We start from the raw sequence: 20,682 nt of genomic DNA on the forward strand, positions 1-20,682 counted from the left end.
GCTGGTATTTCACATTTAAGCAGTAATTTTGTGGACGCAAGTATATGGAAAACCTCTATCACTATTTTGTGGAAGCTGATATATGGCAGGCCTCAATCAGCTGTTAGTTGAAACAGGTATATCAAAACCCGCAATCTGTATTTTGTGGACGCAGGTATGTGGAAAACCTCTATCACTATTTTGTGGAAGCTGATATATGGCAGGCCTCAATCAGTTGTTAGTTGAAGCTGGTATATCATCCTCAAGCAGTAATTTTGTGGACGCAGGTATATGGAAAACCTCTATCACTATTTTGTGAAAGCTAATGTATGGAAGGCCTCAATCAGTTGTTAGTTGAAGCAGGTATATCAAAACCTGCAATCTATATTTTGTGGACGCAGGTATATGGAAAACCTCTATCACTATTTTGTGGAAGCTGATATATGGCAGGCCTCAATCAGTTGTTAGTTGATGCTGGTATATCACCCTTAAGCAGTAATTTTGTGGACGCAGGTATATGGAAAACCTCTATCACTATTTTGTGAAAGCTGATATATGGAAGCCCTTAATCAGTTGTTTGTTGAAGCTGGTATATCACCCTCAAGCAATAATTTTGTGGACGCAGGTATATGGAAAACCTCTATCACTATTTTGTGGAAGCTGATATATGGACGGCCTCAATCAGTTATTAGTTGAAGCTGGTATTTCACATTTAAGCAGTAATTTTGTGAACACAGGTATATAGAAAACCTCTATCACTATTTTGTGGAAGCTGATATATGACAGGCCTCAATCAGTTGTTAGTTGATGCTGGTATGTCACCCTTAAGCAGTAATTTTGTGGACACAGATATATGGAAAACCTCTATCACTATTTTGTGGAAGCTGATATATGGCAGGCCTCAATCAATTGTTAGTTGATGCTGGTATATCACCCTTAAGCAGTAATTTTGTGGACGCAGGTATATGGAAAACCTCTATCACTATTTTGTGAAAGCTGATATATGGAAGCCCTTAATCAGTTGTTTGTTGAAGCTGGTATATCACCCTCAAGCAATAATTTTGTGGACGCAGGTATATGGAAAACCTCTATCGCTATTTTGTGGAAGCTGATATATGGAAGGCCTCAATCAGTTGTTAGTTGAAGCTGGTATTTCACATTTAAGCAGTAATTTTGTGGACACAGGTATATGGAAAACCTCTATCACTATTTTGTGGAAGCTGATATATGGCAGGCCTCAATCACTTGTTTGTTGAAGCTGGTATATCAAAACCCGCAATCTGTATTTTGTGGACGCAGGTATATGGAAAACCTCTATCACTATTTTGTGGAAGCTGATATATGGCAGGCCTCAATCACTTGTTTGTTGAAGCTGGTATATCAAAACCCACAATCTGTATTTTGTGGACACAGGTATATGGAAAACCTCTATCACTATTTTGTGAAAGCTGATATATGGAAGGCCTCAATCAGTTGTTAGTTGAAGCTGGTATTTCACATGTAAGCAGTAATTTTGTGGACGCAGGTATATGGAAAACCTCTATCACTATTTTGTGGAAGCTGATATATGGAAGGCCTCAATCAGTTGTTAGTTGAAGCAGGTATATCAAAACCCACAATCTGTATTTTGTGGACGCAGGTATATGGAAAACCTCTATCACTATTTTGTGGAAGCTGATATATGGCAGGCCTCAATCAGTTGTTAGTTGAGGCTGATATATCACCCTCAAGCAGTAATTTTGTGGACGGAGGTATATGGAAAACCTCAATCACTATTTTGCGGAAGTTGATAGATCAATCAGTATTTTCTGGAAGCATACAAATGCACTATAATATACTTTCTATGTTAGAAAATATATTATAAGTATATCACACCCCTCTGTGTATCACACCTATCGATAGCACAACATTACCAGTCCTTAAAAGGACTTTTGTGGCCCTATAAGTTCATTTTTGGTGTTCCTAACAGCCTGTCCCTGTTCCAAAATGCAACCTCTCCCTACACTGGCAAAACATTTAAAATGGTTGCCAGATCGGGTTATGTTATAGGGTTGGGGTGTGTCCATATGCTGAAGCATCTCAATTGGCTGTCCTGTCCCACCTGATGGATGTGTCATGGGTCAAAGTTCGGCGCAATGCAAAAGAATATGGCACGCGCGGACATCGCCATATGTTCGCATGTTCAGCGGATCGCGAACGCACAAAGTTCGCTGCGAACAGCAAAGCCATCACTAGTCCAGATCATTTAACGTAATCCACACAAACAGTGTTCAGACAAGGAGAGATGTATCCCCATCTCACAGCTCTTGCCTGTATTTTGCCTCATTCTGAGTCTTGCCATGCCTGGGCTTGGTGTTTGGAGAAAATTAGATCTGCACACCAGTTTTAGGCTTGGGTGCTCATGGAGGACCGTAGTCAATGTATATCTCAGAATAATCTATGGCACACCGGAGATTTGTCTTGCAAAGTGTAGTTTTAATACAACTTGTATATCTTTACATAATCAATTGTCATCCAGATATAAAGAATGAATAGGTAGATTATTGGCCATATAAAAAAGTCCCAACGTTTCGGTCAAAACTGACCTTTTTCAAGGGATCTGTGGCCGGTGCATAATGGAGGCAGTCTGGATGCTAAGATACTATCTGTGCCATACATATGAATAGTAACCAATTACATTATATTTGTTATAGAGAAATCTACAAGAAATCTGATGTCATAGAGGTGTGTGTGTATATATATATATATATATATATATATATATAATATATATGCACCCACTAAAAAGTAGTCCGCCTCCAGCAATAGTATGAGAAGACGAACGAGCCAGTGGATTGCTGAAAGTGGTCCCCGTTCAGGTCTCTGCATCTTTGGGCATGTTGGAATATGTTGACTGATACTGTTTGTGATGCTACAGAAAAACAATATGCTGCTTTTTCTAAGAAGATGGGGCAACATGCCGCACCTCACAGATCTAGCTGGATGGGTTCATGAACTGATTACGGAGGAGCGAACTGAGAACAAGGGGTTATGGCCACCACGTTCCCCAGACTTGTCCACAATGCGATATTTAACTGTGGTGAAAATTAAAAACAGAAAGTGTTCACTAACAATCCACATCCCGTGGATGAACTCAAGGAGAACATCACAAACACTATCCGCAGCGTCACTGCTGAAACATACTGTAATCCAACGAGCCCAAAGATACCGAGACCTGAACGGAGACACTTTCAGCATTTTCTGTGACTTGTGGGTAATTAAAAAAAAATCCACTTGCTCGTTTATCTTGTCGTACTATCACTTGAGGCGGGCTACTTTTTCATAAGCGACCCTGTATATACAGTATAGTAGGATTATTATACAAAAATCCTGGTAATTTTGACATTTTTGAGTCTTGTCAGTAATGAGAGTGAAGTACAGTGGTGACTTTATAATCATAGTTTATACGTTTTGATTGGCCCACCAGAAGATCTGCAGATCCATCGTTCCAAGTTTCTGATCAATTTCCAACCACAACATGGCCCATGAGATCAAAGGATAGCCTTAATGTCCCCAATGTACTCCAATCTCATACTGATTTGTAGGATCCATATCTTGGAGATCTGTACACTTGATCGGAATGACTGGCTTGAGGTGGAGAGAGGTCTCCTTGGTCTTGGTGACAAATTAATTCCATAATCGTATGTATCACAAGAAAAAGGGGGCACCATCTAAAATTAGTTGGGAGGGCGGGAGATCAAAACCAGTGTCAGGAAATAGTTTTACATTGAAAGAGTAGTAGAGGCTTGGAACAAATTTCCAGCAGATGTGGTTGGGAAATGGAGAGCAAGTGAATTTAAACTTGCCTGGGCTAAACACCGGTCTATCCTAAGATAAATAATAATATAAGGACAGACTAGATGGAAAGGGTTGCCTGCCAGAGTTTGAAAAAAATCGCGACAGACAGCAATTTTTTTTATGGACAAATTGGAAAACCATAATGAATGATAAAAATAAGTAATAAATGTGTATGGCTCAATATACTGATAAGAACTCATCACCAGCATTTATGGTGAGCTATAAAATTATAATTACCACCAAAATAATCTAGTCAAATACCACAAAATCATAGACTCCTCTATTTTTTTTCCACAAACATAGGAAAAAATTGCCTATTTTTTTGGACTGTCCATAAATTTCTGGATGGTTGACCACCCTATAGATGGACTATATGTAGTCAATCTTCTGTGTTTCTATAAAAAAATAATAATAATCAAAGTCATGTGACCAGAATACAAAGTGTACTTCACTCTAGGAGCCGCCTTCTGAGACTATTCAGGACAAACTCTGCAGTTAAGAAAGTGATTAACTATAGTCCAATAGGTCTCTGATGAACTGAGATGTCCCTTCAGTAGGGTAGAAAGTGGAGTGGGTGGGGGGGAAGAGACTTTTAAACTGCTTTTAAACTTACTGGGTGATGACAGTGCACTGGTATAAACCATGAGTACTATCTAGGCATGTAATAATCCAACGTCTCAGTGTTGTCCTAGGTACCGTGGACGGGCGGCAGAAGACTGTTTTCCCCACCTCGAAGCATGTCCAAGGTTCTGGATGACTACTGCGGCTCTGTGTTCTGGGTAAGTTCTCTTCTTATTTCTACTTGTTACGATTGTTCTGTTAAAGACGGGCAGTTTTTTTCTAAGCACATGGGGTCAATACGTAAGAAAATATGTTGTCTGAATCATCTCTGCTTCATTTTACCCCAAATATGCAAATCGCACAAAAAAAAAAATCAAAATAATGTCATGGTGATAAAAAGAGTATGTAACTCTAGGAGTGGCCTTATGAGACTGTTGAGGGAAAACAACTCTGCAGTTAGGAAAATTATTACTATAAGGCCGAATGCACACGACCGTGGAACACGGACGTAAGCGGTCCGTGGTATCCCGGCCTGGCATCCTGCTGAGAGCAGGAGCGCACGGCGAGTGTATTACTGTACTGCAGCGGCAGCACGGCGTCATAGCAACCAATGACGCCGTGCGCTCCTGCTCTCAGCAGGATGCCAGGCCGGGATACCACGGACCGCTCACGTCCGTGTTCCGCGGTTGTGTGCATTCGGCCTAACTATATTTAAAAAAAATGTTATCGCGATCTGAAGGGAATTTGTAATATGTAATGCATACTTTCACCAATGCATTTCATGGCACTGTATGCAATGTAATATACAGTTGCAAGAAAAAGTATGTGAACCCTTTGGAATGATATGGATTTCTGCACAAATTGGTCATAAAATGTGATCTGATCTTCATCTAAGTCACAACAATAGACAATCACAGTCTGCTTAAACTAACACACAAAGAATTAAATGTTACCATGTTTTTATTGAACACACCATGTAAAAATTCACAATGCAGGTGGGAAAAGTATGTGAACCCCTAGACTAATGACATCTCCAAGAGCTAATTGTAGTGAGGTGTCAGCCAACTGGAGTCCAATCAATGAGATGAGATTGGAGGTGTTGGTTACAGCTGCCCTTCCCTATTAAAAACACACACCAGTTCTGGATTTGCTTTTCACAAGAAGCATTGCCTGATGTGAATGATGCCTCACACAAAAAAGCTCTCAGAAGACCTACGATTAAGAATTGTTGACTTGCATAAAGCTGGAAAGGGTTATAACAGTATCTCCAAAAGCCTTGCTGTTCATCAGTCCACGGTAAGACAAATTGTCTATAAATTAAGAAAGTTCAGCACTGCTGCTACTCTCCCTAGGAGTGGCGGTCCTGTAAAGATGACTGCAAGAGCACAGCGCAGACTGCTCAATGAGGTGAAGAAGAATCCTATAGTGCCTCTTCCAGCACGGTCTATTGATATCGGACCGTAGCTGGGAACCTTTGAAGTTGCGCATTACTGCCACCACCACGGCACCAGCTGTGAACGGTGTGAGAGACCGAGACTGAGTGATCGAGTATCGAGCAAAGATCCAGGTGCGCACTTGCCAAGTTGCCAGGCGGTTATCCTGCTATGCCCCTGAAAGATTCGCTTTGGACAGAGGTGGCCTTTGGGAAGAACGCCCGATACCCGTCTGACGCCCGCTTGTGACCGGTGAGAACATCCAAAAGACCGCCGAAAGTTGGTATCGTCGATGACAAGATGACCGGCGGCGGATAGTCATATACCTTAAATGTATATCGGCGATGAGATACCTGGCCGGCTGGCTGAAAAACCGGTGAGACTGTTCCTGTGTTAAACTACCCACTCACACTCCTTGCTATTAACCAACGTTTTATATACTAACCCTGTGTGCATACTAATCCTGTGTGCAAGGAGGCTGCTGCCCGCCTGACCCGGTTCTTTTGGCCGTGGGTTGTTAAATCTGTTGGGGGCACGACTGTGGAGTATCCTGTTAAGATGGCAATTTGGGACGGTACTGTAATAATCCCTTGTGAAGCAGATGGCCGGTGAATGAGGGCTGGAACCCCGACATATCTCCGATATAGGGGTGTGAGCCAGTTGGGTGATCGGTGATCGGTCTCTATGTGACTCCATGTGACTCTCTTACCCCTAGATGATTTAATCCCTAAACGGCTGAAGTCTACATATACGTCCCCCTACGGTGATGTACATTGGCTATGCGGTTATAGGAGAACGGCGTTACAGGGGATTACAGGGGACTACTGCTGATTACCTCCCCCTACAACAATCTAACAGGGGCTTCTTTTGAGCAGTAGTGTCGAGATTGACTGTATTGGCTGGACTGCCCCCCGCATACATCCACACTGGGGATTATATCCCATCACCTTGGAATCTTAGGGAATGACATTTGCCATTTATTCCTACCCGGGGTTTAAACTGTTAATTGCTCAAACTGGGGACGTAAATTGCCATAAACAGTGGTGCACGTGGAGAGCGGTGTAGGGTCTGCGACCTATTTTTTACCGACTCCTCCTGTACCATTGATGTGAATAGGTGCTTAGTTTCTGCTGGCACCTCTCTCCGCAGGTTGCTCTTGTGCAGAACTTTGACATGTATGTGCCCCAAGTAGGCTGATATATATTGCTATATCCCTCCTAGCTGGGATTGGACAAACCAATGCTGGATATGCATATAATCCCATTCTGCTATTGAGTATACACAGTAGAAAATCAGTTATTGACCCGGTGTTAGGATATTAGTGACAGGGGGTGACACTGTGAGAGTGTTCGTCTTTGTGATACCCTTCTTATTTTTTTCCCCATTTTTCTCTATACGGTTTGAAATATGCCTCCTAAATACAACAGGAGATCTGGGGTATGGGATCTCCTAGGGCGGGTGATGGTAATAGTCCACAGGCTAGAATGGACAAATATTTGAAATCGCCCCCACCCAAACAGAGGGGGGGGGGGGGGAAATACCCGAGCCGGTGGAAGCACAGGTATGAGATTTGATATGATCGAGAACAAGTTGTCGGACATATTGTCGGTTGTGCAGATCACCAACCAATCAGTCTTAGATATCTCCACCACCGTGCAGACACTGCAGACTGAGCTTACTCTCATTAGAGATGATATGAATAAAGTTAGGGCCGGCATCTCACTTGTAGAAACCGGGCTATCAAAGGTCCAAACAGAACAGCGACAGATGACTACAAAAATAGATGAATTGGACAAAGAAAACAAACGGATTAACGCGAGACTAACAGATATGGAGGATAGAGCACGCCGTAACAACCTCAGAATAGTGGGTTTTCCAGAGGGGGTAGAGGGGGGGAACCCCGTGGCGTTTATGCAAAAATGGCTGATTGACGTGTTGGGATCCTGTGGGGATACTCCTGCACTTTGTGTGGAGAGAGCGCATAGAATGCCTGCAAAAAAACTTCCGCCGGGTGGCCCCCCTCGACCCCTCTTAATTAGGATAGTATCGTCTAGTGATAGAGATTGGGTGCTTCGACGTAAGAGGGAACTAGCAGAGATTGCCTTTAACGGTCACTCGATACAGATATACCCCGACTTTTCCAAGGATACCCAAAATAAGCGTAGGGAGTATTTCGATATTAAGAAAAGACTACGGGATGGAAACATCAAATACTCTATGTTATACCCCGCAAAACTAAGAGTGGTTTATAGGGACAATGTAATGTTCTTCCATTCACCTAGAGAAACCTTGGAATGGTTAGACACTGTTAGGGATTAGATATTGGACTCTGGCCGTGGCGGCAGGAGGTTGACCCAATGTAGGGGGTGGGGGAATAGTGGGGGCGGCCCATGGACGGATGGGCGAAATGTGAGAGGTTTACAACGATGCTTTGCATCAGTGAACCAGTAAGGGGGATACGATGGAGGGGGGGAGAAGGGGGGGTGGGGGGGTGGATCCTGGCCTGGTTGCGGTTGCTTTTGGGGGGCGACGGACGTTTCCTCTATAATACATAACATGACTAATAATAGAGTGATGATATGGAATGTGCGTGGACTGGCTGATAGAACGAAACGGGTAGTGGTTTTTGATCTGATTATTCGTCACCTCCCCGCAATAGTGGCCCTACTGGAAACGCACGCTACACCTGATATCCCAAAATATCTAACAAAGAGATGGGCAGGGCATCAGTTCCACTCCGGCTTCTCGTCATATTCCCGAGGGATAAGTGTGTATGTACATCAAAGCATTGATTTTATCCTATTAGACCAGTTGATTGATAGAGATGGGAGATTCATCTTCCTCTATGCCCAATGGAACGGCAGAAAGTGTATCCTTGCTTTCTTGTACATCCCGCCACCATTTGCAATGACAGTCCTAAATCAGCTGACGGTTTTTATGTATAATAAAGAGCTGTCTCCGGTATTAATATGCGGCGACTTTAACTGCGTGCTGGACCCGGCGCTGGATAGAATCTCAGTCGCGGGGAAAAGTGCGCAGGGAAAGCACGCCTTACTTCGAGGGTTCTGCGAGGAGATAGGACTAATAGATGTCTGGCGATGGCTCTATGGTAACAAACAGGTGTTCTCGTGCTTTAGTAAAGCATACAGTGCTATGTCCAGGATTGATATTGCCTTGGCCAATGGTGAGATGCTCGATTCTATCTTAAAAATGACATATGAGATCCATGGTATCTCTGATCATTCACCGATTCTACTGGTGATGAAGACCGGGCAACAAGCTGGTATTAGTAGATCGTTCAGACTGAACGAGCACTGGCTAACCATATTAAATGACTCTGTAGGGATTGATAAAGAACTTAAACAATTTTGGCAAGAGAACATTGGTACAACACACGTTCACTATGTCTGGGATGCCATGAAGGCGTTTATTCGTGGGCTATACTTCTCTAGAATAATAAAGAAAAAAAATGAATTCTTTGAGGAGCAAAAAAAGTTGGAAGTAAACATTGCATACTTGGAGGGTTGTATTCGAACACAGAACGACGTGAGTACACGCACCAAGTTAAAAGCCGTTAAAGACCATTATATAACTTTTATGAGGAAAAAAGCCCAGAATCAACTATTCTTTATGGGCTATAAAGATTTCTGTGAGGGTGGTACCCCGGGCAAGCTATTGGCTTCTATCATGGCGAATCAAAAACCCCCCCAGAAAATTAGACAAATACTGACAGATGATGGGCGTCGATTGGAAGGAGGAGCGGAGATGGAGGGAGAGTTTTTAAAATATTTTGGCAATTTATATTGCTCCGGTGTGGATGTTACAGGGACCAAGATAGACGACTTCCTAGAACAGGTTGGGATCCCGGTGCTGTCGGACTCGGTCTCGGCCCCATTGAGTGCCCCCATTTCTCTGGATGAGCTACAGGCGGCTCTACATGAGACCCGGGGCTCCTCGGCGCCCGGATCGGATGGGCTCCCGTTTGGCATATATAAGTGCCATGCGGGGGTGCTTCTGCCCGGGTTGCTGCAGGTTCTGAATGCATCTAGTAAATGTGGAAAGCTGCCCCCGTCTTTGACGGAGGCAACGGTTACCCTGATCCTTAAGAAGGGGAAAAATGGCAACAAAGTCGAGGATTATCGCCCTATATCGCTGCTTAATGCAGACTACAAAGTAATTGCTAAAGTTCTTTCTAACAGGTTAAAAAAAGTAATAACTGGCCTAGTCCACACAGACCAGACAGGGTTTATCCCCGGGCGACAGATCCAGACTAATATACGCCGGACCATCCTTAACATTCAGATTGGAGGGGGGGAGGACCGCTCCATCCTGTCTTTGGACGCCGCCAAGGCGCTTGATCGGGTGGAGTGGTCCTTCCTCTGGCGTGTCATGCATAGGATGAATTTGGGCCAGGAATTTATTGGATGGGTCAAATTGCTATATAGTGAAGCAACGGCCAGAATTAAGGTAAATGGGGTACTTACCCCTGCCGTTTCCCTAATGCGGGGGACACGACAGGGTTGCCCCCTCTCTCCGCTCCTCTTTTCAATCTTTATGGAACCCTTCGCCTGTAGGATACGGGCTGATCCTTGTATATTGGGTTTTGGGGGGAGAGGGACGGACGATAAGATCTGTCTATATGCAGACGATGTATTGCTCTACTTGAATGATGGATGGAGAAGCGTCCCAGATGTTATGCGGATAACAGAGGAATTTGGTAGAATTGCCGGATATGAGATAAACTGGGTAAAGTCTGTGCTCTTCGCCCTGAATCGGATGCCTCCCCCGAACGATCTCAGGGTCAGAATCATTGCTCCAACAGATCATTTAGACTACTTAGGGATAAAAATTAGCAATACCATCAGGGACTATAATACACTAAATATCACCCCTTTAGTTGCGAAAATAAGGAAAAAAATAAGGGTCTGGCAGAAACTTCCGCTCTCGCAGATTAATAGGATCGCGCTGATTAAAATGATTCTGTTGCCTTGGATATTGTACACGGTTAGTTCCTGCCCTGCCTGGATTGAGGATAGTGTTTTCAATCTGATTGATCGATTGATAAATGACCTGATATGGGGCAGAAAAAGGGTCCGTATTAAGTTACAATATTTGCGAATGGCGGCAGGTAATGGCGGTCTAGGCCTGCCCCATTTCCAAATTTATTACCTGTCTTCACAACTACAGTGGTGCGTCAATACTGGGGATGGAGTATTATTATCCCATATTTTAGGGCAACCTCAACAGCATACATATAATATATTCAGTATACTGGAATCCGGGCTTCTCGAGCGTGCAGATTTTTCCTGCCCCATTGGGGCTGCGCTACAGAAGACCTGGAATAAAATTAAGGTGCTTATCCAGGCCCCTCAAGTGCTGGATTTTTCCCCGTTATGGGATAACTCTGCGTTAACTGAATTCTCGACACTTAACGAAAATGAATATTGGACTCGAAGAGGTATCACGCTAGTCTCACATATATGCACGAAAGGGAAAATTAAATTAATAGGGGAACTGTTTCAACAGACACCAATAACGGCATTAGAACACTATAGATATTATCAACTACAACACGCATTAGCATGCACGCTTAAAAAGATACCTTTGACAACAGTTATTCAGAGGTTTTTATCACTTTGCTATAATATAGTCGGGAATAAAGTTAAGATCTCACTAATATATAGGAGATTTATTGAGGAATTAAGCACGGTCACCAAATTTAAAAGTGTAGATAAATGGAAGGCGGATATAGGGGAATGTAACCCTTCACAATGGCGGGAAATATATCAAAATATCAAGAAGGCTTCCCTCTCACGACAACACCGGTTGACACAATTTAAAATAATACACCGTCTATACGTTACCCCGAGTCTTTTATCTAAAATGTATAGTAATAAGGGTCAAGAATTTAGTTGCTTGAAATGCTCTCTTGTCGCTGCCGGTTTTGTGCTTATGCTGTGGGACTGCCCAGTTATCAAGACCTTTTGGGGTAGCATATTTCAGGCGATGGCGGTACGAAGTGGGACTAGCCCCCCCTTAACTATCCAAGTAGTCGTGCTAGGACTTTTCGGAGCCCTGGGGGGGGATGGGTCTTTGGGTTTTCGATATGTGTGACAGAGAATTGATATTAACCTAGGGTAATCCTGGATATACAGGGAGTGCAGAATTATTAGGCAAGTTGTATTTTTGAGGATTAATTTTATTATTGAACAACAACCATGTTCTCAATGAACCCAAAAAACTCATTAATATCAAAGCTGAATATTTTTGGAAGTAGTTTTTAGTTTGTTTTTAGTTTTAGCTATTTTAGGGGGATATCTGTGTGTGCAGGTGACTATTACTGTGCATAATTATTAGGCAACTTAACAAAAAACAAATATATACCCATTTCAATTATTTATTTTTACCAGTGAAACCAATATAACATCTCAACATTCACAAATATACATTTCTGACATTCAAAAACAAAACAAAAACAAATCAGTGACCAATATAGCCACCTTTCTTTGCAAGGACACTCAAAAGCCTGCCATCCATGGATTCTGTCAGTGTTTTGATCTGTTCACCATCAACATTGCGTGCAGCAGCAACCACAGCCTCCCAGACACTGTTCAGAGAGGTGTACTGTTTTCCCTCCTTGTAAATCTCACATTTGATGATGGACCACAGGTTCTCAATGGGGTTCAGATCAGGTGAACAAGGAGGCCATATCATTAGATTTTCTTCTTTTATACCCTTTCTTGCCAGCCACGCTGTGGAGTACTTGGACGCGTGTGATGGAGCATTGTCCTGCATGAAAATCATGTTTTTCTTGAAGGATGCAGACTTCTTCCTGTACCACTGCTTGAAGAAGGTGTCTTCCAGAAACTGGCAGTAGGACTGGGAGTTGAGCTTGACTCCATCCTCAACCCGAAAAGGCCCCACAAGCTCATCTTTGATGATACCAGCCCAAACCAGTACTCCACCTCCACCTTGCTGGCGTCTGAGTCGGACTGGAGCTCTCTGCCCTTTACCAATCCAGCCACGGGCCCATCCATCTGGCCCATCAAGACTCACTCTCATTTCATCAGTCCATAAAACCTTAGAAAAATCAGTCTTGAGATATTTCTTGGCCCAGTCTTGACGTTTCAGCTTGTGTGTCTTGTTCAGTGGTGGTCGTCTTTCAGCCTTTCTTACCTCGGCCATGTCTCTGAGTATTGCACACCTTGTGCTTTTGGGCACTCCAGTGATGTTGCAGCTCTGAAATATGGCCAAACTGGTGGCAAGTGGCATCTTGGCAGCTGCACGCTTGACTTTTCTCAGTTCATGGGCAGTTATTTTGCGCCTTGGTTTTTCCACACGCTTCTTGCGACCCTGTTGACTATTTTGAATGAAACGCTTGATTGTTCGATGATCACGCTTCAGAAGCTTTGCAATTTTAAGAGTGCTGCATCCCTCTGCAAGATATCTCACTATTTTTCACTTTTCTGAGCCTGTCAAGTCCTTCTTTTGACCCATTTTGCCAAAGGAAAGGAAGTTGCCTAATAATTATGCACACCTGATATAGGGTGTTGATGTCATTAGACCACACCCCTTCTCATTACAGAGATGCACATCACCTAATATGCTTAATTGGTAGTAGGCTTTCGAGCCTATACAGCTTGGAGTAAGACAACATGCATAAAGAGGATGATGTGGTCAAAATACTCATTTGCCTAATAATTCTGCACGCAGTGTAGATGCTTTTGTATGTATGTACGTTGTTTAGTACCGAAGCGATATACCGCTTAAATGTACCTGTCATACGTGCTTATTCTCTGTGATCAGATATTTGTTTATACTGTTTTTTATGTAAGAAAAGCAATAAAGATATTTCAAATTTATAAAAAAGATTTACAAAAGTCTTTGGCATATGTGACATCCCTGTTAGCGAATCTATGATACGTAAAACACTAAACAAGAATGGATTTCATGGGAGGATACCACAGAGGAAGCCACTGCTGTCCAAAAAAAAAATATTGCTGCACGTTTACAGTTTGCACAAGAGCACCTGGATGTTCCAAAGCAGTACTGGCAAAATATTCTGTGGACAGATGAAACCAAAGTTGAGTTGTTTGGAAGAAACACACAACATTATGTGTGGTGAAAAAGAGGCACAGCACACCGACATCAAAACCTCATCCCAACTGTGAAGTATGGTGGTGGAGGCATCATTGTTTGGGGCTGCTTTGCTGTGTCAGAGCCTGGAGGGATTGCTATCATCGAAGGAAAAATGAATTCCCAAGTTTATCAAGACATTTTTCAGGAGAACTTAAGGCCATCTGTCCACCAGCTAAAGCTCAACAGAAGATGGGTGTTGCAACAGGACAACGACCCAAATCATAGAAGTAAATTAACAACAGAATGGCTTAAACAGAAGAAAATACGCCTTCTGGAGTGGCCCGGTCAGAGTCCTGACCTCAACCCGATTGAGATGCTGTGGCATGACCTCAAGAAAGCGATTCACACCAGACATCCCAAGAATATTGCTAAACTGAAACAGTTTTGTAAGGAGGAATGGTCAAGAATTACTCCTCAACGTTGTGCACGTCTGATCTGCAACTACAGGAAACGTTTGGTTAAAGTTATTGCTGCCAAAGGAGGTTCAACCAGTTATTAAATCCAAGGGTTCACATACTTTTTCCACCTGCACTGTGAATGTCTACATGGTGTGTTCAATAAAAACATGGTAACATTTAATTATTTGTGTGTTATTAGTTTAAGCAGACTGTGATTGTCTATTGTTGTGACTTCGATGAAGATCAGATCACATTTTATGACCAATTTGTGCAGAAATCCATATCATTCCAAAGGGTTCACATACTTTTTCTTGCAACTATATATATATATATATATATATATATAAATATAAAATTATACCTGTCCCTTATGGGGATCACAATCTAATTTACTGTATCATACACACACTGGAGGGGCAAATTTATCTGAAGCCAGTCTATCGACAATTAGTATGTTTTCTTGTTGTTTTTTTTTTAAGTGGGGGACAACATAGCAGTACTTCCGTCCACTAAAACCAATGAAGAATGCTGTGGGGCTGTGCTTCCATCCAGTAAAGACACTGTAGGGTCCCCACCGTTCAGAAGTAATGGCATGTTCTAGCACAATGCCATCATAGTAACATAGTTTATAAGGCTGAAAAAAGCTCTCATTTTAGGTGCAAAAAATTTCTTCCCGACTCCAACTAGTCAATCAGATTAGCTCCCTGGATCAATGACCCCTCTGTAGTAACTATAACCTGTAATATTATTACACTCCAGAAATACATCCAGGCCCCTCTTGAACTCTTTTAGTGACCTCACCATCACCCTCTCCTCAGGCAGAGAGTTCCATAGTCTCACTGCTCTTACTGTAAAGAATCCTCTTCTATGTTTTGTGTAGTAGATGGCTTTATGAGATGTGGAAACACCTTGAAACCATGAAGTAACACAGGCCAAAAGAATAGCTATAGGGGTGTAGAAGTCATACATGGGTCCTAATGCCTGTGAGGACAAAAAGACCCTTCTGCCCTATGAGAAGACACCAGGATTTTAAGTGGCACATGATTTTGCAATGGGATCCAGGAGCTTAAAATTACGACACAAGCTATTAATATAGTTGAGTGGTGAAAGGCTCCAGAAAAAAAAATTGATAGGTCTGTGTCGGGGAATTCAGCAACTGATGTTTCATTGATCTTCCTTTGTAAATATAGATTTTATTTATTATCATTGATGTTAGGAGCCAATAAAAAAAATCAATAAAATGAAATTAAACAAATCTCAAAACATTGGGTGACAAGAGCAAATTACTAGTATTTTGGCACCTGTGAATGAACGTGACTTCCCTGGCATAGAAAGCCGCAGCCTCTTCAAACAGCTGATCGGCAGGGGTTCCTGGAGTTTGACCCCACCGTTCAGATACTGATGGTATATCCTGAGCAGAGTCTACCTGTATTCTACAACAACATCAGGTTCTCTCAGGTTTCAGGTTCCCTCTACAGTACGGTACAATGTTCTTAGAACTTCCAGTTTTTAAATGACACCCCTAAGAGGTAGAAAATGGTGGAACGCCAATGAAGTATCTTATAGCACTTTAGAGTAGAGTATATTCTTGTGGCTATAGACCTGTGATGGCTAACCTCCAGCACTCCAGCTGTGGTAAAACTACAATTCCCAAGATGCACACTTGCTTGGCTGTTCTCAGAACTCCCTCGACTTGTGCTTAGGGTTTACGCTCTAAGGGTACCAAGGCAAAGTGAAAGTGCTGCATGAGCTTGTGGACTATTACACACATATATAGACGTAGACACAGCTACCAATAGATTCCTGCCTGTATGAGTAGGGTGTCTAACCATGGTTTTCCCTCCTTCAGTGAACCAAACAAATACTGCACAAAGCACTCAAATACCCCACAACATGGCCATAGTCATATATGGAGTGTGGGGGTGTCATATACTGTAATCCCTCCACGATGCTTTGATACGCTCGCAAATAGAAGGGTGGCTTCATCCTGTATTCCCTTCCAAGCACCTAGGTCTAATCATGCTTTATAATGCGTCACCTTGATGTCTGAACAGGTAGCTAAATATTCTCCTTGGCTTGGCAATGCACAAGACCTAAGGGCATGCACAAATTAGGAGGACGAGGCAATGCACTCTTATACCTCTAGGAGGACTAATCCCTCCAAACATACATTGACGGTCTTAGATCTGCTTGTGACTTACCACTTGGCTCCCCTTGTGCAGCAATAATACAATGAAGCTAACACAAGGTAAAATCAGCACCATTAGTATTAAATGTCCTCAGAGGCAGTCCATAATGAGCATCAACGATGTTAGACCTGCTTGTGACATAACCAGATGTCCTCAAAGGCAGTCCATAAAGTCTAGAAAAGTAAGGTGATCACTATCTGGTTAACAGTGTACAGTGCAAAGTCCATTTAAAGCGCATATAATCACATTGAGGCAGCTCCAAAGAAATACACACAATGGGCAATATACTTTAAATGTTGCAAAACCTGTAAAAGATTAGTGCAAAAACATTATGCAATCAAATAGTGCAATTGGTTCACTTTAGAGTCCTTTCTTCAGTGCTTGACGGATAAAGTGCGCCAAACTGAAACATGAAGTGCAACAATGTCAAAGAAGAAGAATAAGAAAATCCCTTTATTGTCCCTCAGTGGGGAAATTTTGGCATAACAGCAGCAATAACATCCACAACAGGAGCAAAATAAGAGCAATTAGAAATTAAAGATTAAAATACAAGAAAAACATAACACAGAACACAAAATTTACTACTGGGTTTCTGGGAATAGTGGTGGTTATAAATCCTAACCGCTGCTGCGAGGAAGGACCTCTGATAACGTTCCTTCGTGCACCTAGGATGCAGCAGTCTGTCACTGAAGGAGCTCCCCAGCTCCACAACAGCTTTGTGCATGGGGTGGGAGACATTGTCTAACAATGATGTTAGTTTTGCTAGAGTTCTTCTGTCGCCCACCTCCTGCACTGGATCAAGGGGACAACCTAGGACAGAGCTTATCTAATCTCTGTCTCTCAGCCACAGATAAGCTGCTCCCCCACCAAACCACACCATAGAATATGGCTGATGCCACCACTTAGTCAAAGAAGGTCTTTAGGAGCGTCCCCTGCACTCCAAAGGACCTCAGTCTCCTCAACAGATAGAGTCTGCTCTGACCCTTTTTGAAAAGAGCATCAGTGTTATGGCTCCAGTCCAGTTTGTTGTTCAGGTGAACACCCAGGTACTTATAAGAGTCCACCACCTCAATGTCCGTTTCCTTTATGTTCACCGGAACCAAAGCAGAGGGCCTGTGTCTGCGGAAATCCACCACCAGCTCCTTGGTTTTGCCCGCGTTGATCTGGAGCTGGTTCCGCTGACACCAGTCCACAAAATCCTGTGTCCCCTGTCTGTACTCTGAGTCATCCTCACCTGAGATAAGGCCGACTATGGCAGAGTCATCAGAGAACTTCTGTAGGTGGCAGCCTGGGGAGTTGAAGGGACATAATAATGTCATTATTTGTAATCCATGGGGGATAATAATGTCATTTGTAATACACATGGGGTATTTAAAGTGCAAAGTCTCGGATGTGTAAAACACGAGTCTTACGTAGCATAAAACGCAGAAAAATGTCTTTCTGGGCACTTGACTTGAACTGTTGCATAAAACTTGGTGTAACGTCTCAGACAACCTGAGAAGGGGTGTAAAAGAAGGATAAAATGGTGCAAACCTTGAGCAACTGGGATTTTTTTTTCAGTACCATTGGAGTCCATGAGGGAGACTATTAAAAGGAAAAATGGGCTCAGAGGTGGCCTGGGAAACTGCCACTAAGACAATAAAACAAATCAGAGTTCCACTTATTTAAGGGGTGCTCTCCCAGCTCCATAGAGTCAATTCCCTAGGTGTAGGGAAATACAAAGTTGGCCAACCGGCCTTCTTACGGGTAAAGATCTTCTTCTGAGGGTACATCAGTCTCCAGGGGCCTTTGGAATCCCATTCATCAGAAGATAGCTCCGGTATCCCTTTAACAGTCACCTTTGTAGATGTGGGCTTCATCCCATGATGGGGAATCTTCAAGCTTTCCAAGTGTACAGCCATGCGACGCATCTGCTCCATGTTAGCCTCCCACTCCTTGAACGCTGGTGTCGGGAGTTTGCACTCTATCCTGGAGCGCGGACGGACCTGCAAGAGCTGGTCAGACTCTATGGTGGCAGTTGCAGGCTGCAATACAACAACAGGCCCATGAAACTGGCTTGTGGTCTGGTAACCCACCTGCAGCATATGTGATGGCGGACTGTGGGTGTCAACTCTCCTGGCTGGCGGCGCTGAAGCGGTGGCTCCTTTTTCTTTAGTCCTCGGCACCTCTTTCCAATCCTCTGGCTCTGGCAGGGGGCGTACGATGCCAGTGGAGGGTCTCCAGCAGATAGGACCTCTTCTCCGAACTCCTATTTACAAAATTGTCCGGGCTGGAATCTTCATAGAGGACCCTCCCTCGTCGTCTCTGCAATGCTGGTAGCGAGTCCAGCGGCTCGTCCAACATCTTTTTCGTCAGCTCCTTATAGTATTTCTTTTTGAGGTGTACTTTAGTATGGCTGACAAAGCGCAGCTCCCTCATCAGGTGCTGGTGAGCCGAATATCGGGGCTCGACCGGCTCGGCGGCGTCTGTATAAGGTGGAGGTTCGATACCTCTTCTCCTCCATCTTGCGGCCCAGGCCTCATAATCACGGGTCCGCTTTCCTCAGTCTCCTCCTCTGGTCCAAGCGCTTCTCTCTTTTAGGCTGCAATGAGGTACGGTCAGCCATATTGGTATTTTGCTCTTTTCACGCGGTGCAGCAGAGTACTTTTTCTTCCTCAGAGGGATTTGCAAAAGCCACACCTTCAGGCTCGCCCCCTAGGTTCACTTGCATTAAGGGGGCGGCACCACTACTTCCCGCTGCATGGGGGAGGGGGTACAAGCACCAGGAGGCATAATGACTAGTATATGAAGTGGCAGCAGTAATTATTTTCCCGCCTTTTAAGGGGGTGTCAGTCATTTTTTCCTGCCAGTAAGGCATTTTCACAGCAATCGCACAGAAAAACAACAAGAAGGCCCTCAGGCGGCCATTTTGGATCCATTCAATGACAGCAAGCAGTGGTAGTGACACTAATATATGTGATTTTCCAACTGTTTACAGTATCATTTTGTAGTAGGGGTCTTGTACAGTATCTCCATGCAATTTTCAAGCAAAACAACCACTTTTTCAGCTCAATAAAAGCGTTTAAAGTCTCTCTACTGTCAATAATGAATTAAAGCACATTCAAAGTCTCTCATTAGGCACATAGGATTTTGATCTCTCCTAACTACAACCCTCCCCTCCTTAGAGGGAGCATTAGAATGGGAAGAAGGTTCCATCCTCTGCAAATGTAGCTCTGCCAAGTCTAATGCCACCTACTGGTTAACCAGGTACATTACATGAACATATACAGTTGCATAGCATAATAGGAAATAGGAATTCACAATGTGAAAAACCTGCACTAAAGACACAGATGACATTGGGTTAACCATAGGAGACAGTAGCGGGGTGGAGATGTGGTAATGGCACTCTGGGTCATTACACTATAGACAGTAGATTGGTATCAGCCAAACAACCCTTCCGTTGATCTGTATTACTTCTCTCTGTTGATTTAGCATGGGACCACATTGGCTCACCAAACACGTGTCGTTTGCATAGAAAAGGACACACATGGAAGAACTATTCCCCTTTGGCAGCACGCTCTTTAAACAGGATAATTCCCTGGCCACCATGCAAAATAAGATTAGGAATAGTTTGAGGAACATAACAAATATAAAGGTGATGAGTTGGCCTCCAAATTCTTCCGATCTGATTGTGGATCCATGGGATTGTGCGAGAAAAACAAGTGAAATCCACGGAGGTCCCACATCGCAGTGTACAGAAACTAAAGGATCTGCTGCTAGATAGTGACAGGACACCTTCAGAGGTCTGATGTGGTCTACAGGGGTGGACATACCGCCTGTGCAGCTGGGAAGGGGGCCAATCCCAGTGCCAGCAGAGGCGTTTATTTTTTTATCTTATCATATTTTTTACCTTGGTGTGGAGGTTGGAAGGGGGTGGAGTTTTTTGGAGGGGTGCCTGGTTAGCACTTACTGCGAATCTGCTGCCCGTTTGTGTCTACACTCCATAGCTGAAGGACCTTCGATGACATCATAGTCATGTGATCTTTTCAGCAGTGGAGGTAGGACCTGTGATGAGGTCACCGTCATGTGACCAGTGCAGAAAGAGGCAGCGCTCAGCAGTGGAGACCTGTGATGCCATGGAATGAATTTAAGTGTCAGAGAAATGCT

At 43.4% G+C, this 20,682-nt stretch overlaps 1 pseudogene; it reads left to right on the forward strand.

Moving 5' to 3' along the window:
- Positions 1 to 20,682, forward strand: part of LOC121003107 — a 363,872-nt pseudogene that overhangs the window by 63,836 nt on the left and 279,354 nt on the right.

Source organism: Bufo bufo, chromosome 6, assembly GCF_905171765.1.
Source record: "Bufo bufo chromosome 6, aBufBuf1.1, whole genome shotgun sequence".
NCBI classification, from domain to species: Eukaryota; Metazoa; Chordata; class Amphibia; order Anura; family Bufonidae; genus Bufo; species Bufo bufo.